At 35.9% G+C, this 11,159-nt stretch overlaps 1 protein-coding gene across 3 annotated transcripts in view; it reads right to left on the reverse strand.

Annotated features, from left to right (window-relative positions):
* Positions 1 to 3,871, reverse strand: part of LOC307254391 (sterile alpha motif domain-containing protein 9-like) — a 32,609-nt gene extending 28,738 nt beyond the window's left edge. For 2 of the 3 annotated variants that reach the window (XM_080032772.1, XM_080032770.1), the window contains exon 1: positions 3,755 to 3,871. The gene's annotated coding sequence lies outside the window, so the exon portion shown is untranslated. Of the gene's footprint in view, positions 1 to 2,566; positions 2,598 to 3,754 lie in introns of those variants that run through there. The other variant, XM_080032771.1, reaches the window with a different exon arrangement.
* Positions 3,872 to 11,159: the final 7,288 nt, after the last annotated feature.

Genomic DNA, 11,159 nt, shown 5'->3' on the forward strand with positions numbered 1-11,159 from the left:
CAAAGTTGATAACAATCACATGTCCACCATATCTATACACGTGTTCAGTATTATGCAAAGCATCTGAAGTTACAGAAAACATAAAAACAAAAACTAATTTCCAGTTTTGTCTAATGAAAGTCCGGGACGGTGTTGTTGTTTCAAGTAGATGCCAACATATGCATTACTTAAATGGAAAAACAATGCCTTGTGTTTTAGATAGCTATAGTAATGGACAAACATTGGCAAAGTCTAAAGGTTACACTCACACCCATAAACTGGATTTTACACCCAGATAAGGTTCCAACAACCAGAAGTGAAAAACACTGCAGAGCAGCTTCACTAAGTTCGAACCAACAAGAAACCAAATAAAAGGTTAGTTTGAGCTGTATCAAAACCTATATACGTAGATACACAAATCAACTTAAAGACCTACTTCACCGGTGGGAATATGAAGGTGTATTGAACTCTGAGATCCTATTTAGTATAAATGTGCAAAAAAAATTGAAATCGTATCATCTTAGCCTGAGAAAAGGCAGTAAGAGTGTTTTATGGTCTCACTGTCTAACCGTACAGTTTCCTTCTTGTGACATCACAGTAAGGGTCAGGATTAACAGGACAGCTGGGCCAAGGGAAGACTATAAGGGAAGACTGAGGGAAGAAAAACCTAATTCATTATATTATAATAGTGATTTTATAATGATAGAACGCCGGTTCTGTATGGGTGAAGTATTCCTTTAACTCCACAAAGTGACATAACAAGCTCTGCATTAAAGTACTGTATATGTGTATCAGTCTGGAAAATAGATAGGGACAAGCTCCAAATTCAACAATTGTTAAATGTTAAATGTGCTCCTACAACAGTGTCAAGCAACGCATTTATCAGCTGCCTTTTTATTTATTTTAATACAATTAATTCAGAAAGAGTTAACAGAGCCAAACCGTTTTAAAACTGAGCCTCTGAACAACGAAATAAAGATGATAAAATGCAGGCAAAAACAATCATAGGAATAACATTTGCAAGATTCCATACATAATTAATACATTTTATATTTTCCTGTTACTTTAAATTTATATCAATACAGGTCCAAAAAATAATTCAAAAATGTAAACAGCCATGAATGGATTGACTTCTCACCTATTACTCGGAATGGATTGAATCCACTGACCATCTCTGTGTGTAAGTGTGTACACTCTTCAATTTACTGTAGATTTTCCCAAGATGAAAACGTTAATACGCATTAAAAATAATGCCTACAATGATGTTGCCGAAACCTGTGTATGAAACCTAAGCCCATCCCAGGTACATTACTTCCAGTGCCTGCAGTTTTTAAAGCGATACAGTCATACAGTCACACCCACTCACAGACAATTGAGTTCAGAAGGGATGAGTCATTCAGTTATGATTTTGTTTAAGGATCATACCTAATAATAAAACATACGATAAATTGAAAAGTCTTTTAGCAATACCCCCAAAACCACGTTCTGAATCAGCACTCGTTTTAAGATGAGTAAAATATTCAGAGTAAGGAAAAAACAAGGCAGTAGCATAAGGGTAAGAATAATAATTCTACTAGTATTTATACTCCTGTGTGGATTATTGCTTAATACTTTATTACCTCTCTTCCACAACCTTACCCTAGCTTAAGGGCAGGACCAAGATCCTCTTCCAGACACTAATATTTCTGTATGGGAGTGCAGGCTTTACAGCTATTTATAGAGACGTTCCTTTATGTGCGATAACCTGTGTATCCAGTTTTATATTGTGACAATTCATTCAGACGGGGAACAGCATTGAGGAAGCACAGTAAAGTACACCATCTACATTTATGCCATTTTAACGCAGTTTAACAGTTGTTGGAATTTTTTTTTATCATGCCTTTTTAGTACGGATAGATTTGTTTTTGTTCCCACCAAACTTTATTTGTGTGTACAAGCAAACTGACCATTATTTGGGTTAACATCACAAATAAAAACATATTTAAACTATCTATCTGAATTACTTGGTCTACTCTTCCATATACTTTCAGCCGTTGCAGACTTCGAATCCAATATATGCCTAGTTTTATTTTATGCGTATGAGCAAAGAATTTCATATCATTAACTAAAGAAAAACAACCAAATGTGGTAATACTGTTGTATGCCAAATTATTCACCAGAATAATGGGGAAAAAAGTTAGCCTTTATTTTTGGCTGCCAGTGGGAGCCAGTAAGCCCTGATCTACTGGCCAAGCGGACAAGTTTGGAAAACGTTTTAAATACATCTATATGCAAATCAACTTAACAGCTCCTCAAAATGACATAACAAGCTCTGCATTTAAATGTGTGTGTACTGGTCTTGGCACGAGTGGGGAAGCCCCAGAGGAGTATTGTTCCCTATTTGTATTTGTTTGATGTAATACAGCCAAACTGTTTTAAATCTCAGCCACTGAACCAACCAGAATAGAAAGATAATACAATTTAGGCAAAAAAACAACATTTGTGCAATTCATGACTTATACAAGCCAATTGTAATAAATCACCAGAACCTTTAAATTTATATCAAGACAGCTCCAAAGAAAAAAAGATTCAATAGCAGACAGTGAACTTTTATTTCCCTCGGACTGGATTTCAGCCACTGACCATCTCTCCATGAAGATAACCATACACTCATCTATTATTGCTGACAAATGTGTGTGAGACATCAGCCCATTCCTGCCACATTACTTTCTGTGCCAGCAGTTTTAAATCAAAGTCACAGCCAGACATACAATTGAGTTCACGAGGTATGATTCATTCAGGTATGATAAAAAATCAAAACTAGTATTAAAACATACAATACATTGATACGTCTTTTAGCAATGGCCTAAAACCTTATTCTGAATAGGAACTTGTTTTCAAATTAGGAAAAACTACAGAGTAAGGAGGAAACAAAGCAGTAGGATAATATAAGGGTAAGATTATGGGCCAGTTTCACAGACATGGATTAAGCATAGTCCAGGACTAAATGGAAATTTGAATGGAGATTGTCCATTGAAAAGTACAATTTAGTCCAGAACTAGGCTTAATCCATGTCTGTGAAACTGGCCCTAAATGTTCTAATATTATTTATAGTCCTGATTGCATTCTTACTTCATTCTTTATTACCTCTCTTACACAATCTCACCCTTGCCTGTGGGCAGAGCCAAGCTCCTCTACCACGCACTTATACTTCTGTATGGGAGTGCAGACTTTACGGCTATTCATAGAGGCGTGCCTTTATTTGCGATAACCTGTGCATCCAGTTTTGTATTGTGACTTCTGAACTGCACCTCTTTGCCTTAGCTCCCGCTATGTATATATATATATATATTTACCAAAATGTAATACCCGGCCCTAAAAAAACTGAAAGAAAAATACTGGAGAGCAGCTTCACCAAGTGCAAACCAACAAGATACCTGATAAAAGCTTAGTTTGTGCTGAACACTGTTTGAGTGTCAAACCCCATATACTTCCATACACAAATCAACTGAGAAACTCCTCAGAATGATAAAATATTTGTGAACCAGTCTAGACACGAAAGGACATGCCCTGGTGGAGCATTGTTCCCAAACTGTTTTAAATCTCAGCCTCTGAATCAGGAAATAAAGATAATACAACTCAGGCAAAGAAACAACATAAGAGAATGAATGACATTTCCGCCTACTGTAAGAAATCATACATTATTAACACCGTTTTGAGGTTCCCTTACCTTTAAATGTATATCAATATAGCTTTAAGAAATATTTATAAGCAGCCAGGGACTTTTTCCACCTACCTCAGACTAGATTTCAACCGCTGACCATCTCCCCTGGAATTTAACTTTACACTCATCTATTGGCTGTAGATTTTGCTGAGATGAAAACGTTGTGTTGCCGAAACCTGTGTATGAAACTTTTAGCCCATCCCTCCTACATTACTCCCTGTGCCTGCAGTTGTAAAGTAATAGTCACACCCACTCACAGACAGTTGAGTTCAGAAGGGATGAGTCCTTCAGTTATGGTGCCAGATTATTGTTTATTGTATTTCAGTAAAAACCTGTTGAACAGTAAAGCTGTGTTTAGACAGAAAATAGCGAAGCAGAGGGTATGAGGGTGAGTTGCTTCCAATGTACAGGTTAGAGGAATACACATGATCCAGGAAGTCCAGTTTAAGGAATATATTATGAGTTTAAAATATAATCAAAACACAAAACTCTGCACAGTGGTTTATAACACAATGAGTCAGCATTTTACAATATGGCAGCAATCATATTTTAGGATGTAATGACAATCACAAGGGGAACAGAATATTTTCCATGTCCATTACGTAAAACGTAGCCATTCGCATGCATTTGATTTTTATAGAACATTTTTATTGGTCATAAACGGTAGCTTGTGGATTTTATCACATATATGTTCATAATTACCCCCTGCATATTTTATTGTCACTTTTGAGTATATGACACGAGTGTTTCCTGTCATTGCTACCAGAGCTGCACATCTTTCTTCTGCAAACACAGCTAAACATCCTGTTCTGAGGAAACTGGCCTCACACACTAACCACATGCTAATCTTGTTTCCTGTGAAGCCTCAACAAGCGCAGACAGCATATATCCCCTGACATAACTCTGAATTCTTTGTCCCTCTGCTCTTAACCCTGTTTGAGCAAGTATATTGGTTTATAATAAAACTCTCAAATACAAGCTTGATTCTTAAGAACTCTTGATTAAAGGTGAAAGAGATGCAGGCCCTGCAGCAGACCCGGGTTCGAATCCCGCCCGGCTCAGTTCTCTGCATGTATTCCCCTCTCTGACTCATTTCACTTCTGTCTCTACAAATCCGTCCAATAAAGCAACAATGCCAAACAATTATCTTTAAAGAACTTTTGATTTAAGATATTTCCCACACAATGGCCCATGAACCAGTTGTCACTGTACTGCTTTGTGGTAGAAGTGGTGCCAGGCTCAACTTTTTTTCATAGACTGCCAGACAGTACAAAGTGAACGTATAAAAAAAAAAAATTAGACTTTATCATATAAGGTGTGGCTGCCACTACAGTGCAAGGATTGGTATTTAAAGCATGATTGTGTATTCTACATTTATAAAACAAATACAAGATTATTTTTTTCTTGGTGACTCTGACTCTTCTGTGTCCTCCCCACTCCCTTGCTCCTGTGTAAACAATAGAGAAGTGAGTGAGTTAACAAATGAACAGCTACTGTGATGACCAAAGAGCAGGAATACTTAAGGCATAATTATAACCAGACAAAATAGGTTTCTAAAAAACAATACAAGTCTGTAGGCTCTAATTCTGTATATAGCTGACAGGTAGACACTGGAAAATACATTAAATAATATTTTAGGAAAATTTGATATTTGGCAATTTAATGTAGGGTTACATGGTATTTAAAAAAAATCTAAGCAAGTGAACATTTAATTTTAATTTTTTTTCTTACCCATGTCCCTCTTGAGCTGAGAGCCAATATCAAGCTGACATATCATGTTGAGAATATCTCTTGTGACCAATAAAGCCTCATCGCAGCCGTGTAGTTTGTCACTAACGTGGCGTAGTCCATGGTGTCCCTGTCTTCCAATTTGCCCTGAGGAACAGCGGTGTAGCCATTGCTGTTGTAATTTTTGAGTTGGAATTTAAAAGATTTTAGGTCATTTCTTTCAAGTTTATCCAGGATGTTTTTAATCACAACAGCTGGGATCTGGAGGTACAGAAGAGCAGACATTTTTTGTTAATTATACACTGATACACCTTTTTCATTTAATTTTTGCCACATAAGCAGACAGTTTCATGTCAAAGTTGCTTTATTATCAATTTAAATTATCTGCCAGACATACAGAGGAATCGAAATTGCGTTTGTCTCCAATCCAGGGTGCAATAAGAACAAGAGGATAACATTTTGTAAAATAAGATAAGTCATTTTTACAATAAATAAATTCTTAATAGTGCAAAAGGTAGGGCAAAACAAAACGGTATAGGGGAGAACGGGGTAATCTGAGCCACTTTTTACATTTGCTCCCCTCTAAGCAAGCTAAAATGATTTATCACTCAAATTTACACATTTCCCATTAATTCAGGATGTTTCCTAGAAATGGGCATTAGAAGAATTTTTTCAAGACAAAGGGCAGTGAAAATATGATTGTTTAAAAAAAAGTTGTCATGTGGCTCACTTTACCCCAGCTGTGGGGTAAACTGATCCACTTACTTTTTCCACTCTGAAACTACCATAACAACACATATTGTAACAGTAAGAATCCTGAAAGCTAGCCACACATTCCAGAACTAATGTCGGACTAGTAAAAGAATGATGGGGTTTGGTCAATTAAGCAAAGCACATTTTCTAAACACTTGAAAGTAACTCTGAACAAAATCAAATACAACACGTTATAATTCAAAAGGTTTTAATAAGATTCAAATGAAATATAGAACCAGTTAGATTAGAACACAGTCTGGGGGTCAGAACACAGGACCCTTAGAGCCAGCTAGTGTCTGGGGGTCAAAGCATAGGAAAATCAGAACCAGCGAGAACAGCCTGGGACTCAGAACACAGGAGAAGACCCAACTGGATTATAACATCAGCCATACTCTACAACTAGGCCTACTCTACATTCCAGCCCTGAAGGTTACAGGGAAAGATGAGAAGGTGCTCTTTCCGTGTGGTTGCCCCAGGTCGTCTTCCTGGTGTATTTCCTTGGCATGATGGCTTTTCTACAATGTGTATGACATTAAAATAAAACATATGTCATGTAATATTACATTAAAATATGTTTAAGACTAAACTTAACTTGTGCCCCATGGTGGGGGAAAGTGAGACAGTGGCTCACTTTCCCCCACCACCACAATTTGAGAAAAAACTACCTCTCTTAGCATTTCAGGCAAATCTTCAGTTATCAGCATCACATGGTTTCATATGTTGGTAGTTCATCAACACGTATGATAGAAGTTTTTCTTGAATACATTTGCTTTGGCACAACAGTTGATTAAGTTGACAGCAAGAAAATTTACTTTTACATGCAAAATACCTATTTTGGTGAAAAAAACATGCTTACCACAGCACCATGAGGTCCTCTCTTTCAGGGCCAAGGGGAAATGAGAGGGGCTTGAAAACATATATCTCACATGACCACAAATGTTTTCCGTTGCCTAGATACAGGGGGTGGCTCACATTACCCGATGCCTCAGATTCCCCCGTTCTCCCCTACATAAAATTAAATATAATAAAAAAGTAAAGAAAATTTAAATGTGCAATATGTGGAATTTTTTCTCTCCAATATGTACAATATGCAGTAGACTGAAGAAATTGAAAGTGTACATTATAAGGGCAATAAATAATGAATAAAATAAAGAAAAAGTTTTACCACAGCTGTTTCTTTGGTCGCCCCTAGTGGTGCTGTTGCCTGCACCGCTTCAAAAGTTTCCTCAACTTCTGCAGGTTTCTGCAGCGGCAGATTTTCCTTTTGGGATTCTTTCGGGTATGTGAGATTTGCCGGTGTCTGTGTGACTTGAGGGACAGGACCAGGGTAGCCGCAGATCCCTGAAAAGTCTTAAAAAGTTATTACATTTTGGTTTTGATATTCAAGGTCTTAAAATTTCTTAAAAAGTCAGTAATTGTTTGATTTGAACAGGGCAAAATGAACGAGCCTGTCTTTTTTGTTTTCGCTTTTTTATATGTTTAATTTTTTAACAGTATTTTTTATCCTTCGATGATAATCCGGATAATCGGACACCCAATACATATTGGTATTAATTTTTCATTTTAGACCTGGTTCAAGTCGGACAAAAAGTAATTTCTGGCGACGGTCTGTAGTTGGACCGGTGTGTCCTGGCCTTAACCATAATGCTGTGCGCTCAGCAAGACGAGCATCATAACTGCGCAGGTCTTAGCAAGACGGCTCCTTCTCAAACGAGGCTACTCTCTTTTCTTGATCGCCCAAAACACATAGCCTAACTGAGAACATTTAACTGTCCCGTTCAACTGTATGCATTTTTCCATGTACGTGACCGTGCTTTGCTAGGTTGAGTAGCCTACATTTGTTGTGTTTTAGAGCAGCTTTGATGAGGAGGATAAACTGCATTGCTTCTGATACAGACTCTCTTCAACATTGGTATTGCATTAAATACATTACAATATTCTGCAAAGAAACAAAATGTACAACTATATACTATTCTTCCACTGCAAATGATGTGACAAACTATGACTGTATGTTTTGTATAGGACTGACTGTATCCAATATTATATGGTTTTAAATTAGTCACTGGTAGGCTAAAGGCTCAAACTGTATTTCACTCGATTTCACTGCAAGCTTTAGATCTCGTGCACAATTGTAGTACTACAGCTCCTCGTTTTAAAAATAGGCAATTGCACATATCCTCTCCCTTTATTATATTATTCTAAATATTCTATTTATATTTTTTAGGTTGCCTTTTACTTATATCCTCAAGGTTCATGTGAATTCTATGTGGTGCACAGTCTGACCACAGCATACAGCACCTTGTATGTGAGTGACATTCTTGGCACTAAAAAAAACATTATGAGTTAGAGCCATATATTTAATGTGTATGTTGTGTACTCATCCAAACACTAGGGGGTGCTGTAAGCCTACGGCTGTGCTTGACAGTTTCAGTTGATGGCAGCAACACACATACAGTGATTCTGATTCTGAAATGCCAGTTGTTAGGCATTGATTTGATCGTTTAATTCAAAACGTATACTGTTAAATATTAGTGAAGAAAAACTGCAATAAAAATGAAATGAACAAAGAAATTGTAGAACAGTGAAAAAAATGGTGCAATGACTTTAACTTCAAATGTCATTTAAAGGTGCTACAAGGAACTTTTTAATATTTCTGAAGTGGAGGAAGACCATCAGTAAAGCATCAACAGACATTGAGGTATCAAGCCTCCCTCATTGCCCGTGATGGTGTGCCCTCTGTTCCCACAATCTTCAAGAAGATGGAGCCTTCCTAAGAAGTGAGTAACTTTTATATTATAGCACCTTTCAAGAGCACAAAGTCAGAAAGTGCTTCACACAGGCAAAAACACAAAATATTATAACTATTATAACCTTTATCTATTCAGGGAGGCCCATTGAGAGCACTCTTTTCAATGCCGCCCTGATTACTACACACAATATGCTGTATATATGTATATATATATTTCTTAATTCAAATATCTAAAATGATAGTGAATAAAATATTATCTTGAAGCAATACTAACATTAACAGTACATAATAAATAAAGGCCATAGAATGGTAAGAAAATGTACAGTACATATAAATAATAAAATCTGATAAAAGCCACAGAAAATCAAATAACAAAACATGGATGGGTCCATGTAAACATAGTGAAAAAGAACAATTTTATGCTAAGACATAAAACACCATAAAAGCCTCAAATATACAATAATGACATTTAAGAGAAGAATATTGTCTGGCTGTGCAGGTAAGTGTCTTTGCATTCCACACTATGGAACACAATCATAGATAAAAAAAAATGTTTAACCTTTATTTATACTCGAGAGATCATTGAGCGATGACCCTCAATTTACAATGATGTTGAGTCAAACAAATGCAAAGCAAAAACAACAATACATACACAACATATATATTATCGGATCAACAACAAACAACAAAAGGCAAAGATAACCAGAAAAATATAAACGCTTTCAATTTATTTTGATATTTTATTTTAATCATGGACAGCCATTTTTAAAACAGTGGTGATGGTCGCAGGGCACCAGCATAGCAGGGTACACCGCAGTAGGGAGGCGAACAACATTTGGCTTTAATCTATTTTCTCGTTGCTGTCGTAGAAGCATTATTGGTGAGTATTCAATTCATTCAGTTCCGTAAATTCTGTATTCTGTATGTCGAGTGATTTTTATTTAATAACTTCCAACAGATGCTAGCTATTACGAAATAGCAAGAAATAGATGTGTATATGTGTATATATATATATATAATTTGTTGATAGTAGTTTAGACATTAAAAAAGTTTTCCATCATCAGTAATAATGCATTGCACAGTATATGTTCCTTTTATTTCTAATATATATTGTTTTAAAGCATGACATTTTATCCACCATTTTGATAGAACAGCACTAAGTAAAAAACAATCTTTCCACTTTCTGTACACTTTCATTGAAATATAAATATGTCTTGTTTTAGTCTATTGACGGGACAAAAATGATGATAACTATAAGATGTTATATCATTATACTTAACCTTAAATATTTTTCTTCTATTTTTATGTCGTGATTTTCAATGCAGTTTTCTAGTCCTAATTCCGGCATTTCAGGGTTGCTAGTTTAGTCGATAATTTTCTATGTTATCTTTGATAGTGTTGTTTATGTTTGGACCTTTTATGCTAGCTATTTGGTGCTAAATATATATAAATTGAGTGGTAATTGAGTATAATGGTAGACGGCTAAGGGTTGTTGTTTAAAAATACAAAGTCATTGTATTTCACAGCAAATTTGGTTTAACTTTGCTTTTTAGCAAATATATCTCTTCGTTTTTACCAAACCGGAGAATTACTCAGTGAGGAAAATAGAATGAAGTCGATTCCAAAAGACAAAGGTAAGAAACTCAAAGATAAGGACTTACCCCAAAACGTAGACGATTCCTGGCCACACTTTGAATTTCAACTTGAAGTGTTCTTTACGTGATTGACACTAGACAGATATTCTTTTTTTTACCATACACAGTCATTGGAAAATAACAATTGTAAAACTAAATACAATTTAAATTCAGAGCATCACCAACCCCCAAGAAGGTGTGTGTTTATTTTCAGATTTTTATCCATTCCATCAAATAATTTAGAAAGTGCGAATACATTTTTAACAGGAATCATGAAAGCTCACTGGTGATCATAATTAGTAATAATATTGAAAAATTATGTCTATGAGAATACGAAGGAATATCAAAAAATCTAACTCCACACAAACCCACTGTTTTTAGCAGGAATATATCTCGTGTTTGGTTTAGCTGGGCAAGGAATTTAGCCTTGGATATTTCTTTGAACTCAGAGGTCAGGAAATTAACATTAACACATTTTGAGCAAGACAACATGTTTCAAATATTACTTTCTACATATGAGCAAATTGAAAAACTAAAAACTAAGTTAAGAAAAACTGTTTTCTGGAGGGCGCTCGTAGTTTAGCGGTTAGAGTGTCCCCTAGAGGCTCAGGCC

The sequence above is a fragment of the Ammodytes marinus genome, assembly GCF_949987685.1.
Source record: "Ammodytes marinus genome assembly, chromosome: 8".
In the NCBI taxonomy this organism is placed as follows: Eukaryota; Metazoa; Chordata; class Actinopteri; order Uranoscopiformes; family Ammodytidae; genus Ammodytes; species Ammodytes marinus.